The sequence below is a fragment of the Cibotium barometz genome, chromosome 57, assembly GCF_041138505.1.
Source record: "Cibotium barometz isolate CiBa-2024 chromosome 57, ASM4113850v1, whole genome shotgun sequence".
NCBI lineage: Eukaryota > Viridiplantae > Streptophyta > Polypodiopsida > Cyatheales > Cibotiaceae > Cibotium > Cibotium barometz.
Genome location: NC_141102.1, coordinates 36837123 through 36852718, shown reverse-complemented (window position 1 = coordinate 36852718; position 15596 = coordinate 36837123).

The following is a 15596-nucleotide window of genomic DNA, read 5'->3' as shown; positions in this document are numbered from 1 at the left end:
ATCAAATTCCTGCAACAAGAGCATCCACCGTGCCAGCCTCCCTGTGAACTGGGGCTTCTTCACCAAATACAGCAAAGCTTGGTGGTCCACATGGAAAACCACTTTGTTGCTCAATAGATAGTGTCTGAACTTCCTTAATGCATAGACCATGCCCAAAGTTTCTCTCTCAGTCACTGTGTAGTTCTTCTCAGGTGGTGATAACATTTTACTTTCATAATAGATAGGCCAGTACCATCCTTTCTGCTTTTCTTGCATTAAAACAGCTCTGATTGCAACATCCGACACATCTACAAACACATGAAAAGGTAAAAGACAATCTGGTGGCTGCAATATTGGTGCTACCACCAATATTTTCTTTAGAATTTCAAATGCATTCTTCTGTGCCTCTCCCCAGACATATGGAATGTCTTTTTTGGTGAGGAGACAATGGGGCACAAATATCCGCCAGATTGCGTAAGTATCGGTTGAGCTTCTTGAACTGCTCGGATCTTGTCGGAATCGACCAGAATTCCTTCTGCTGAAATAATATGTCCTAACAGCTTTCCTCTACGAACTGCGCATTTGAATGGATTTAGGGACATTCTAAACAGCCTACATCTTTGCGCATTTGAATGGATTTATTGCACATTTGAATGGATTTAGGGACATTCTAAACAGCCTACATCTTTGCAAACATTTCCTCAAATGCTCCAAATGCAATGACTGTTCCCCAAATACTGAGAAATCATGAATGAAAATCCTCATGAAATCTGTAAGATATGGCTCAAATGTTTTGAATGCTGCTTTTGAAAAAGACGGGGGGCCATTCCTTAACCCAAAACTCATCACTGTACACACAAATGCTCCCCACTTTGTTATGAATGCGGTTTTCTCCATGTCTTCTTCTGCCATGCTAATCTGATTATACCCTGAAAATCCATCCAAAAAAACTATACATTTCATGGCCAACAACATCATCAAGCAATGTATCTACAAATGGCAGGGGAAATGGATCAGTTATAGTAGCTGCATTCAGCTTCCTATAATCCACACAAACCCTCAGCTTTCTTGATTTTTTTGGAACTACTACGATGGGGGAAAGCCATGCTGCTGATCCACTAGCTTAATAAACCCTACTTTTAGGAGCTTATCCAATTCCTCCTTCACATGTCGGGCGTAATTCGGATTCATGTGGTAACGCTGTTGCACCACTGGTACATCATCCTCTTTAAGATTAATCCGATGCTGATGAATCTGTGGATCCATCCCTTTCATATCAGTGTAGTCCCAAGCAAACACATCAATAAATTCCCATAGCAACTTCTTCAGCTGCTCCTTAAAATCGGAATCCAGGTGCACACTAACCTTGACAATCCTTGGATTGTCCACTGTACCCAGATCTAAATCTTGCAATTCATCTTCTTTTACTCTAGAACTCTTTCCCAGAGTATGTTCATACAATGCCTCTGCCTGCTTAATAGCTTCTCCAGCATCCTTTTCGGAGTCCTTGCTCTGAACATCCAAAATTTGAGAAGTTGTTTCCTCCCTTGAGATTTCCTTCTGGTCGGACCCTTTTGGGCCTTCCAACTCCACTTGAGCACACTGAAGATTAGATTTCCCTGTGAACCACCAGTACCTATCCATAATGTCAATGACATCCACTTCAAAGACAGGCACTACTGTTGGATTTGCTTTAAGATAATCCTCTTCCTCATCATCTGTGACTTCCGATGCCAAGTTGATTGCTTGAGCATATAGAGGCTTAATTTCTAAACTGCTTTATCAGTCATGCTAACCTTCACTGTTTTGGAGCCTTTCTTAAGAGCAATTTCATCCTTCTAGTCTTGCTTAAGTTTTGCTGTGCAAAACCAAGGTTTTCCCAATAACATTGGGTAAGTTCCTCGTGTATCTTCCAATTTTAAGACCACAAAATTTACTTTGAATGACAAACCAAAAATCAGTACCTCTTGGTGTCATAACATCCCGATAGACTAGACCCTCCTCTGATCCGCCATCCGCACTTGGAAAGGAGCTGGTTGCAACTCAATCTGCTTCAATTTTAGAAACTCCCCTTCAGGTAAGATGTTCACTCCAGAGCCTCCATCTAATAAAACCTTAGTAAAGTCCTTCCCCTGAAACTTAAGATTTATGGTAGGAACTCTCCAATCCACATCTCCAGGTGACATGTTGCATACTTCTACCTCTAATGCTTCTAGCCTCTTCCTTGCAGTTATCACGTTGTCTAATCCCAAGCTACTTGTTTCTTCTTCTGCATCTTCTTCAACTGTTCCGATGACTGCTCTCGGACATCCTTTTGTTCCTCCCAATCCAATGGAGACTTTAGCTTCTGAGATCTGGTTATTGCCATCACCTCAACATTATCTTCCTTCTCTGCACAATTGGAACAGTCACATGCCATTTGCATTGCTGACACTGATTTCTCTTGTAAACACTTGCTTCCTTCACTCTCTGGGATATCAGATGGCGGACTCACCACCGGCTGAATTTTTGTTAACACAAGGTTAACCTGTGGAGCAAGATTCTCTTCCTGTATAGGCTGTTGGTGTGGAGCATGATTTTGATTATCATACTCATTCCAATTATTCCTCTATTCATTCCACCAAGGAACTCTTCCTCTTCCTCTTCCTCTAATCCATGGTCTGTTTGGAGGTCTCCATTGATTTCTGTAATCCTGAGTTGGAGGATATCAATTTTGATTTCCTCTCGGTTGGACTTCTGGGGCAACTTGCACCACTGCTACCTGAGTCTCCTATCTTTGCTTCTAAATCTGATCTGGAACTGGACCTCTATACCGTGGATTATACCAACAGTTTGATGTTAGATGACCATCCCTCTCACAAATATGACAGTGAGGTTTATCAGATGATGAAATCATTTCTTTTATCTTTTTGGATACTAACTTATCCAATTCCTGAGTTCCTTTGTCTTGCTCTTTTCCTCCTCTTTCTTCTTCTTCTTGTCTTTCCTCTTTGTCTTTTTATTCTTCTTTTTAGATTTCTTTTTCTTTGATTTGCTCTTTTCATCATCAGAGCTATCTGAATCTGAATCAAAATCTTCACAATCATCCGAATCAGAATCCGACTCGGAATCTGAATCACTGTCCGAATCACTGCGGGAGTCATCCTTCAATGTACCATATCTCTTCTCCACTCTAGTAGCTCTTTCTACTAGATCATCCATTCCTGCAGCCACATCCACACTGGCTACTGCAGACCTTATGGTTTTCCTCAAACCCTTCAAAAAGTATCCAGCTAACATTTTTGGGGTTGGTCTTTCTGTCGCCTCCAATCTATTAACTATTGGGTAAATTTCTGAGCATAATCCTGCACCAACATCTTCTTCTGTTCAATTCTCTTTATCTTGCGCAACACATCATTCGTTGTCTTTTCCTTTCTGAACCTAGCCAAAATGCTCCCTTCAAATCATTGTATACTGCAAAGTGATTTGGGGCAAAATGGCTAAACCATTCAATAGCTTTTCCTCCAAAAGTAGCCTCGAACTGATGCATCTTGTCTGCATCACCATATACTCTAGCCAATCCGCTAGCCTGCCAAGCTGCTTCAAATTTGGCAACATGACAATCGGGGTCCTTCTTTTCTGGCCCCTTGAACTTTTCGAACTTGACTTTGAGATCAGCGAGAGCGACGATTGCCCCTCGATGTGCCATTCCGAGTGCTATTGGAACTACCTTAGGTTTAGGTTTTCCTTTAATTACCAGAAGAGGATCAAACTGTAACCACTTTCTTGAAATCAATGGTCGTACCGCAACGACACCCACCAATTGAGCAACACCCCTTGCCGAGGCCTCCAGTGTTCTTGCGGACTGTCCTTCTAACTGACTTGAATCATTATCCTCTGAATCATTTTCTTGCTATCCACCTCTGGACCGTGATCTTGTGAGATAAACCCTAGAAGCCCTTCTGCCTTCTTCAGTCATGCATTCCGTGCATCACCCGAAGCTTCAAGAATGCCTTGATAAAAACAAATACTCATAATGAGCATTCAGGACATACTACAAACCCCTAGATATGATTCTCCTTCTACCTATCAAATCCCTAGATATGATTCTCCTTCTTCCTATCAAATCCCGAAACTGATGAATCCAGACCTCTTCCTGATGATGGAGATAATATCTCTAGGAAGGTCAGAGAAATTCTCGTTGAAATATATTTTTGCATAAGCATTTACTTCCTCCTCATCTGTTACCCAGTTTCGGAAATCATATAGCAACCCATCCATATAGAAAAAATCCTCTCATCCCCGAAAAAACCCTAGGTTTGTTCCTAATCTACCCTTTTCAAAGTAGAAACCCGTAGGATCACCAGTGTATATTCTTGACTCAAATCAGACTTTCAATAAACCTTATGCGGAAACATAGAAGTAAGACTGAAATCAAAATACACATGTAGATGACAGAAATGAATCCGAATGCCACTACAGAACGTAGACAAAACTCCTTGATTCATCATATCAAAACATAATAGTGTGGTTGATTAAAAGCCCGCATCAGTTTACAAGTAGTTATAACCGCATTCCTTCATCGGAATGTCCCCAAGACATAATGAAAGTCCGACTAAGGTATTTTGCAAGAAGACTTACAAAAAGGAATTGCTAAACTTGAAAACTAAAACAAAGTAAAGTAATCTATGGTACTGTAAGTAGAGCCCTAACAACATCCTCATAACCAGGGGCTGCAACATATACACCTCTTCTTGCAAATCCCCATGCAAGAATGCATTCTTTACATCCATCTGATGTAAAGACCATTGCTTTGACGCAGCCACTGCTATCACAACTCTCACTGTTTCCATCTTGGCAACTGGGCTGAAAGTTTCCTCATAATCAATGCCATATGTGTGCGCATATCCTTTGGCTACCAATCTAGCCTTGTACCTGTTTATGCTTCCATCACTGTTATGTTTTACTTTGTACACCCACTTCATTCCAATGGCTTTCTTGCCTTCAGGTAATTGCACTAAATCCCAAGTCTCATTTCCATATAGTGCATTCATCTCCTCATCCATAGCTTTCTCCCAACACACACATTTCCAACAGCCTCATCAATGCATGTGGGCTCTACAACCTGCACAACCTTTGCCATATATGCATAGTGATGTGCCACATAACCATCATATGTAAACCTTTGCATAGGATTCTTCACTCTCCCAGATCTTCACAGCTTTGCATTCATGGCTTCCATAGCCTTATTTACACCTGGTGTTCTCATAGTGGGATCCCAAGCTCCTCATCAAGGCTCATCTCTGAGCCACTAGACTCTCCATCAACATAAGAATGCCCTACAGAAATGTCAGGCATACCAAGGGGCTCAACCACTTTCTCTTTTCCTTTATGCGATGTACTAATCACATTTGCAAGATTGGTATTATGACGTAGCCTGCCACTCCATGGTCTATCAACAGACCCACTAGAAGAGGACTCTCCTAGTCCACTCAAAGACTGTGATTGCTAACTTGCATTATGTGCAACCACACTTACACTCACATTAACCCCAATAGCTTCTTTTTCAGCAGCATACCAGCTGCTCATCTCATCAAAAAACAACATCCTTGCTTACCCTCAACTCACGTGTAGCAGGGTTATAACACATGTATCCCTTTTGCTCAAGGGAATATCCAATAAACACACATTTTTTAGCTTTTGGATCCAGCTTAGTTCTTAGCTCATCTGGCACATGCACATATGCAATGCATCCAAAAACTTTCAAATGAGACAAATCAGGTTTTCTGCCAGTAAACCTCTCCTCTGGAGTTACATCATGTTTGGCTGCAGTTGGTGTCCTATTCATGATGTAAACTGCTATAGAAACAGCCTCAGCCCAACAGCTATGCGGCATATTCTTCTCTTCCATCAATGCTCGCGCAATCTCAGCAATGTGCCTGTTTTTCTGCTCAGCAACTCCATTTTGCTGCGGAGTGTATCTACATGTGAACTGTCTCTGAATTCCATTCTTTTTCAATAATTCAGAGAACTCATTGAAGAAGTACTCTTCCCCTCCATCTGACCTTAGGCACTTTACATATTTCCTTGTTTGCTTTTCAACCATAACTCTGAAATTCTGAAAGTGAGTGAACACCTCACCCTTTTCCTTCATGAAGTATACCCACACTTTCCTTGTGTGGTCACCTCAATAAATGTTACATAATACCTGCAGCCTCCCATAGACATGGTCTTCGTAGGACCCCATACATCTGAATGCACAACATCTAGTGCATTTCTGCTCACATATCTGTTACGTGGAAATACATACTTTGTTTTCTTCCCAAATTGGAATGCTTCACATATTTTTTGCATATCTTCCACTTTAAATTTTGGCAGCCCTGACACAATTCCTTTAGTCTGCATAGACTTCAATCTCTGCACATTCACATGTCCAATCCTTTTATGCCAAATTTCTGTGTCTGCAACAATTCCTGACCCATTTGCAAACATCGCAGCACTCACTTCAGGCATGTTTACATTCAACATAAACATTCTGCCCACTCTGTTGCCTTTTGCAACCAACCTGCATTTATCTTTAAAGTCTTCAACATAACAACCATCAGGATTAACCTGCAAACCCTGCTCAATCATCTGGCCAACTGAAACCAGATTCTTTGTTATATTCGGTACATGAAGTACATCTGCAAGGTACTTCACTTTGTCATCCTGCATAGACAATGGCACATCTCCAACATGGGCAATTGGATGAGCAGTGTCATCCCCTGTTTCCACAAAACCTGGTCTTTCCAAAAAAAATTCATCTCCTTGAATCACTCCCCATGACTTGTCATGTGGTTTGAAGCACCTGAATCAACATACCATACATCATCTTTTTGTGCTGCTTCAACATTTTCAGACATGGCATTCATGACATGCTGCATAACAAACAACCTTTCATTATCCTCGTTGTTTCTGCTCGAGGATGCATAGTTTTGCTGCAATTTCCCATTTTGCATGTCAGCCTGCTTCTTATAACACTCTGCTTGCACATGTCTAGGCTTACCCACAATAAAAGCATCCACATGCATCATTATACTGCCTTTGCCAATTTTCACGGTCTCTTTTGTAAGATTCCTCCCCAGCCTCTGAAAATGTCCAGCATCTTCCCCTGTAATCAATCCCTCTTCAGAAAATATAAAAGACTTGTTTCTAACTAACTTAGAGAGAGAAAATATTTTAGAGAGAGAATATTCAAATTTTTAATATTTTTGGATAGAAAATTATCTCATCTTATTAAAATAAGTTCCCCTGAAACAGAAATTCAAAAAGAACTTTCCAATGTGCAATTGGAATTAATTGGAAATGGGTATAAAGGACCTTAGCCTAAGGGTCTAGATTTTCAGAAATTTTTGGATTATGGTCCAATTAAGGTTCCTATGGGCCAATAGCATCAATCTATGTGTAGGGAGGAGATAAGTCCAATTTGTAAAAGAAGATACCCAAAAATGAGTAAATGCTCACATAAGATGAAGAGTTGAAAATGTACAAGGTTTATTAGTAAAAAACTATGAGCAATATTAAAAATATGAGATATTTTGGGTATCCAAAAATGAGTAAATGCTCACATAAGATGAAGAGTTGAAAATGTACAAGATTTATTAGTAAAAAACTATGAGCAATATTAAAAATATGAGATATTTTGGGTATAATGATTCCATTTTGGCACATATGTAAGGAAGGGGAGTTCTTTAAAGGAGGTGCATATTTCACATAAGATGAAGAGTTGAAAATGTACAAGGTTTATTAGTAAAAAACTATGAGCAATATTAAAAATACGAGATATTTTGAGTATAATGATTCCATTTTGACACATATGTAAGGAAGGGGAGTTCTTTATAGGAGGTGCATATTTCACATGCTTGAATGAGTTTTAAACTCATAAAAATTGAGATATTTCATCTCTCCTCTCTCCTCATTCAAGTCTAGTTCCAAAAAGTTAGCTTAACTGACCTAAAAATGGTCAAATATTGACCAAACTGATTTAGAAAATTCTAGAATCAGTTTGTTTGGTTAGGAGCTCAATTTTTCCTATAAATAGAAGCCTCCCCCTTGTTGAAAAATATATAGTGTTTATGCATCGTTACTCTACTCCACCTAAGCCAAGAACTGTGAATTCATTAATAATTCACTAGTTTTTGGAGCTTCCCTCTTTCTTCAATCCCCATTGGTAGCTCCATCAACATACTTAACCAATTGATTGGTTGGGGGCCTCTACCGTGAACAAAGAATCAAGCAATTTGTAAGGTAATTAGGAAATTTTGATCATTTTCTATAATTTCTCAATGTTTCTCTCTTCTCAACCCCTCTCAAGCTTGAGAAGCTTAATTGGAATGGTTTTTGAATGTTATTGAAGTTAATTGATGAATGGTAGTGAAGAGTTACATAATTTGATGAATGCTATTGAAGTTAATTGATTAATGATAGTTAAGAATTACATAAATTTCTATTTATGCTTAATTCAAATGGTTTTACGAAATTTCTCTCTCTCACTCAAGAAATGGTCATACTCATGACCCATTCTCAATCCAAATGAAGCTTTTCATAAAGCTTTTCCTTAATCCAAGATTAATCTATACTTAAGGCCAAATTAATCGCTTTTTTCTATGCTTTTAGTTTATGTACTGTAAAAGTGTTACTTTTAGCATAATTGAATTTCATGCATAGAGGTATGCATAAAAGATGATTATTTTATTATAAAAGTGTTACTTTTAGCATAATTGAATTTCATGCATAGAGGTATGCATAAAAGATGATTATTTTATTATAAAAGTGTTACTTTTAGCATAATTGAATTTCATGCATAGAGGTATGCATGAAAGATGATTATTTTATTATAAAAGTGTTACTTTTAGCATAATTGAATTTCATGCATAGATGTATGCATGAAAGATGATTATTTTATTATAAAAGTGTTACTTTTATCATATTTGGATTTCATGCATAGAGGTATGCATAAAAGTTGATTATTTTATTATAAAAGTGTTACTTTTATCACAATTGAATTTCATGCTTAGAAGTATGCATAAGAGTTGATTATTTTATTATAAAAGTGTTACTTTTATCAATATTTGGATTTCATGCATAGAGGTATGCATAAAAGTTTATTATTTTATTAAAAAAGTGTGACTTTTATCATATTTGAATTTCATGCATAGAGGTATGCATAAAAGTTGATTATTTTATTATAAAAGTATTACTTTTATCATATTTGGATTTCATGCATAGAGGTATGCATAAAAGTTGATTATTTTATTATAAAAGTGTGACTTTTATCATATTTGAATTTCATGCATAGAGGTATGCAAAAAAGTTGATTATTTTATTGTAAAAGTGTTACTTTTATCATATTGGATTTCATGTATAGAGGTATGCATAAAAGATATTCTTTTTATACTAAAAGTGTGATTTTCATCATAAATGGATTTTATGCATAACTTAGATGCATAAGAGAAATTCTTTTATTTTAAAAGTGTAATTTCTACCAAATTGAATTTATGTATAAGAAGATGCATAAAAGATTGATTTTTAAATTCAAAGTGTCATTCTCATCTAAATTGAATTTATGCATAGGAAGATGCATAAAAGAATGGAATTTCAATTCAAAAGTGTTATTCTCATCCAAATTGAGTTTATGCATAGGAAGATGCATAAGAGATGGAATTTTAATTCAAAAGTGTCATTTTCATTTAAAATGAATTTATGCATAGGAAGATGCATAAAAGATTGATTTTTATTTCGAAAATGTTAGTCTCCTTAAATGGAATTTATGCATAAATAAATGTGTAGAGAAATCTTATATCAAATATAAGAATTCTCTTGTATTCTATAAAAAGATATGAAATGTGATAAGATGCGTATGGGAAGTGATAGGATGTGATAAGAGGTGTACGTATGTGGATGTGGATGTATGAATGAGGATGTGAAAATGGATGTATGTATGTAGATGTGGATGTATGGATGTGAATGTGAATGAAGATGTGGATGTGGATGTATGGATGTAGATTCGGATGTAGATGTATGTATGTGAATGTGGATGTATGAATGAGGATGTGAAAATAGATGTATGCATGTAGATGCGTATGTATGAATGAGAAATTAGATGTATGTATAATGTGGATGTATGAATGAGGATGTGAAAATAGATGTATGCATGTAGATGCGTATGTATGAATGTGAAATTGGATGTATGATGAGGACGTACGAACATGGATATGTATGTAGAATAATGAATGTGAATGTGTATGTGAAATAATGTGTAGTCTATATGAGTGAATGGATGAGAATGAGTACACATTGAATGGAATAGGGAATAAGTAATGTGGTCTGAGAGTGGATAATGTGGAAAGACGAGAGTTCGTTATAGAAACTGTATTTTGTGACTATTTGTAAATGATTGTTTTATGTCAAGAATGCTGGGGAAGCATTTTTACCATCTTGAGGATTAAGGTCATGAAGACCGAACTGATAAAGTTGCAACTGCTGACGGAGAGTCAATGGAGGACGTCTCGCGTAGCAAGGTTGACCGAGGTCTTGACCAGCCTCGGTTCGATTTAAATGGTGAGCTTCCGGTACGGTGGATGAGGGACCAAGGAAGCGGCCTATGAGTGAAGCGCTAGGTCACCTGCGAAGGATCCTAGAGGGTGCTGACCATACGGTGCTCGGGCTCTGGGTCGCCGCAGATACCCACACGTGCGTCGTGGAAGATATTGTAATAAAGAATAAGAATTGTTTTCTGAAACTGGGTATGGATCTGGTTGATTGACCTTGCCGGTCCTCAACGGATGAGTCCATGGCTCTTTTATATGAATCTCTGGGTTGATCTTGTGGTGATCTTCCACGGAGATTCCATTCTATTATATATTGCCGGTTACTATGAGCTAGGAACTATGGAAAAGGCCCCTGATGAGTGAACAGGTGGTGAGCGTTCTGGTTACCAATGATGCCATAAGTATACCGATGAATGAATGACTAGAAATAAGGATTTAACCAGAGACTTTGAGGATTGTCATCAGTGATATAATGGTTTCATTAAAGGATTGTTTTAAAGTTAGTTGATGCTAAGAAAAAGGCAATTTCATATTGGGTGTGTAAGTGGTGTGACTAGTTTTATGTTTGCATGAACTTCTGGCTAGGGGGCCTTGGAACTCTTTTCCTTGGTACCCGCAGGGACAAAACCTAACCAAATTCTTAATTGGATCCCATCACTACAGTGGTTGGGCGGTTGGCTAACCCATGGGACTGGATGGGGTTAGGCTGGACTGATGGATCCGTAAATCGAGACTCAATTTCTGTTTACGATAGATAAAGTAAATCCCGGATAGTAATTGTTCTATGGATAGGAATCAACGGCTGTGCCTCTTAATGGGAAAAAAAGCGTTGATCCCAATGATCCAAGTGCAAGTATCTTCCTTGATCTGATCGAGTATCTTTATAGGTGCAGTCGGCGGATCAGCTTGATCAGTAATGGTCTTGACTACGTTAGAGTAAAGAGTTATCCTGGTGGAATCGCCCGTGCTTTCCGGGTGAAGGAAGTTTTTCCGGTTTCGGTTTTGGAAAAACCGATGGATTAGTCTCTTGTCCGGATATCCGTGGGCGAGGCCCGAGTGTGGGACCCCTATCCCGCGCGAGAAGTGCTACTTCTGCTGTGCTAGTACCCCGAATCCGTCGCATGGTGGGGATAGGGATCTCACATCTTTGACTCCCCTTGCCTTTGAATTGGCCTCTTCCGCCTGTGTGTGTTGTTGTTGTTGTTGTGAATTCTGGGACTGTTGTTGTTGCTGCTGCTGGCCATAATTTTGATTACCTATTCGGCCACCTCCTTGACCACGTCCACAGCCTCCTCTACCTCGTCCTCTTCTTGAACTTGTGTAGAAGGCTTGTTGCTCTGAACTGTTTTTGTTTTGTGAAGACTGTTGGTCTTCACCCAAGCTCTTCTCTTCTATAATCAGCATAGACACCAAATCTGTAAAATTGGGAATGTTTTCCCGAGTCTGAATAGACATCTTGAATGCCTTGTATTGTGGCCCGAGACCACTTAGACAGACTTCCACCTTATCATCATCATCTACTGACACACCAAGATGCAAGGGATTCCACAATACCCTTTATCTTCAACGCATAGTCATTTAGAGACATGCTCTTTTTCTCCACAGTATGTTCATTCTTCAACTGTATCTTACGTGCCTTGGTATTTGTTTCATAGAGTTTTACCAAGGTGCACGCCTCCTTGGGGGACTTGGCATCCTGAATGTGCCCAATCATGGTGTCCTGTATACTAATGGAAAGTCAAGACATAACTTTCCTGGCTCCTTGGTTCCAGTCTTTAAACTCTTTCACATCTGCAGAACAGTTGGATTTATGTCCGCCGGTATCTCTGGTGCGTCTTCATGCTCACCTTCTATGTAGTCCCAATATTCCTTTCCCATCAGGAAATTCGTTAACCTGAACCTCCAAGCATGAAAGTTATTCTTATCAAGCTTCTCAGCCACAATCTGGGTTATGCCATCATTTGATATCTTTCCAGGCACACAATTTTACCAAAACAGCACTCTGGTTTGTCCTGCACAAACTGCTGTATTTTCTACAGCGGTATTGTAGTACACTCAAATGTCACAATCAGTGACCTCAATGTGCAAACATACACCCACAATGGTAACTGTTGACCTCTTTGCAGCACCCACAGTGTCTGCACAGCCAATCTGTCTTCCTGCAGTTCTTAAAACAGAGTTCTACAGAGAATCGATGACTTACCCCCGCAGTGCTCAAAATCGCCTGCTTTCTAAAAAGATGGTGGTCCAAACGAGCTCGAAACGCGTTTTCGGCCTAGAAAATGTCGTCCGATAGGACAGCATAGTTGCCCTATAGCTTTACTCCCACGAAGAAAGCTCCTCAATCAAAGATCGTTTGCCGGTGCCTCCCGTAGAGCTCCCGACAAGGGTGTAGTCACCAACACAAATAGGGAAGAGTAGTTGAAGCTCTTACCCTCGTACCGCTTCCTATGGTTCTCTTGCTTGCAGCTCAGCCCTATTTGTGTAGTCACCAACACAAATAGGGAAGAGTAGTTGCTCTTACCCTCGTACCGCTTCCTGTGGTTCTCTTGCTTGCAGCTCAGCCCTTAGAATGAACTAGGCTCTGATACCATGAAAAGATACACGGGAGAAGAGAGCTTGAGCTCTTGCAAGCACACACACACTCACAAAACCCTAATAGAGAGAGAACACACAAGGTGAGAGGCTAAAAATCTTCTTCTTCTTCACTCAGCACTCAACACACCATATAAGAGTACACATAATATGAAAGGTACTCAACCAATACATACAAGGGTTCTCTATAGTGTGAACCCAACTATAACTATGCCAGTCTCTAGAATGGCTGTCACACAGCCTGTCATCCCACTGGCCGCATATCACCCAAGATCTCACCAACCATGCCAGTGGTATAAGTATGGGGCCTATCCCCCAAGCGGGTCATCATCAGTGTCCACCGCCTCACTAGATGAGCTCGATATCTCAACAGAAATCTCAATGCATGCATAGAGATTTTAGGATTTTGTTTTTTTTTTGTTCTTATGCATTTAGGGTTAGCATAGAGCTCATAGAGCTCTCAATGCTCTCAATGCCTTCAATGCATGCATAGAGAATGGATAGAGTTCTCAAAGCATGCATAGAGCTCTCAATGCACTAATCACTTTGTTTAATCTTATCTTTTTTAATCACTTTGTTTAATCTACTAATCACTTTGTTTAACCTTATGTTTTGTAGAGCTTGCACTAAGCCTCTCCTTTGGCTCCATAAAAAAGAGGTAAGCCCTTATTTTCTTTTAATCATTTATGCTTTTCTCTACGTTTATTGCACCCTTAGGTGTTGGGTTTATGCCAGCCTATGTGTAGAGCTGACTGGCCTTCCTACTCTCTAGTCCAACACACTAAATACCCACTAAAACAGTGAATGCGTCCTAAATAACAACCACACATAGCCTAAATCCTAGAAACACACACCGAAAAGACATCTTTTTGTATGAAATAATTTACAATGTTTTATTTACACACACCCACACAGACACACAAATGGAAAAGAACAAACTACTATGACCCAACAGATCATCAAGACACAACTTCACCATTCTAAATTGAATAAAGAAATTTAATGTCAAAATGGTTTTATATAAGTTGTTTCTAAGAATTTAATGAAAAAAAACCGATATTTCCAACACTTCCACGTTTCAGTCAATCTGCAACAGCATCACTGCATTCAACATTTGGCTAATCTTCACTTCACTCCACTCTTCACTCTCTCTCTTTCACACTTCAAAACTCTTTCTTTCTTTCTTCTCTCTCTCTACTCATTATTCTCATGAACTCTCTTTTCTTCTTCTTTCTTTCTCTTCCTCCTCCTGAAACACAAACACAAGAATAATGCACACAATCTAATACATTCTCTCACACTCTCATGCTTTTACTTTTAAGTATGCACCATGTCAAAGTGATCAAATCTCTTTCCCTCTCTTTCCTATTTTGCATGTACACACATAGCGTAGTCATATTGCCCTCTCTCTTCTTTCCTTCTTCTTCTACCCACACACAATGTCTCCTCTACTTGCTATGGTTCCCCACCTTCTCTCTCCTCATTTTAGCTTAAGATCATGGAAACCTCCCACATACACACACACGTTTCTTTCTCTCTCTCACAGTCTACCATCATGGGTGGCCTATGCTTGCTCTCTTCATGAGCATCCCCCTTAGTAGTGTGGCCAAGGTCCGCCATTATGGTACCTGGTCCATGTGTATGTTGGTCGGCTCCAAGATGCGGCCTAACCATCGGGCCATGCCGCCGCTCCATGCTCACACACCGTCAGCCTTTGTGCTCGGCCAGATCCATGGCACAGTGGTCTTACAAGGTCTGCCCATAACACATGACCGGCGGCCTCTCTGTGGCATATGGCACACTCGCGGCCAACTCCATGACCACCTCGCGCACTAGCCACCCGATCAAGGCTACTCGCTTGCTCCATGGGACACACAGCGCCAAGCCTACCTTACGCACCATCTCACACAGCGCTCGGCTATGCCCACTAGGCAGTCACCTCTTTGGTGCATGGCACACAGCCTTTCCATGCTCTATGCGCACGGTTGCGACCCTTATGGCACATGCAAGGTATGCAACCCTCCAAGCGCTCCACGTGGCCACCAACACTCCAGCGCTTAGTGCTCTCATGTAGCCGACTCTTTCTCTTGAGGCACGGCCTCCTCATCACCCGCCAGCCAGCCCTCTCCTTCGCGCGGCCACGGGCTTGCGAGGTGGCCGACCTCAACGAAGAGCCAACTCCTCTTTGTGATGCGCATGCGGCCAGCCCACCTGCTCCATGCGTAAGGGTTCGGCCCCTGCTCTGTATGGTGCGCCACCCAGGTGCAAGGCCATACGCACAAGCATGGGCGCCTTCTTGGCCCGGCCTCTGTAATGCAGAGGCCCATGGCGACCTCTCCTTCACGTCGTCCCAGAGGTCTCCGCCACCTTCTTCGTGCAGGCGCCAGGCCTTCTCTCCTTCTCTTACAAGACACGCACACACCCATACTCTTTCTTTCTCTCTTTATGTACAGA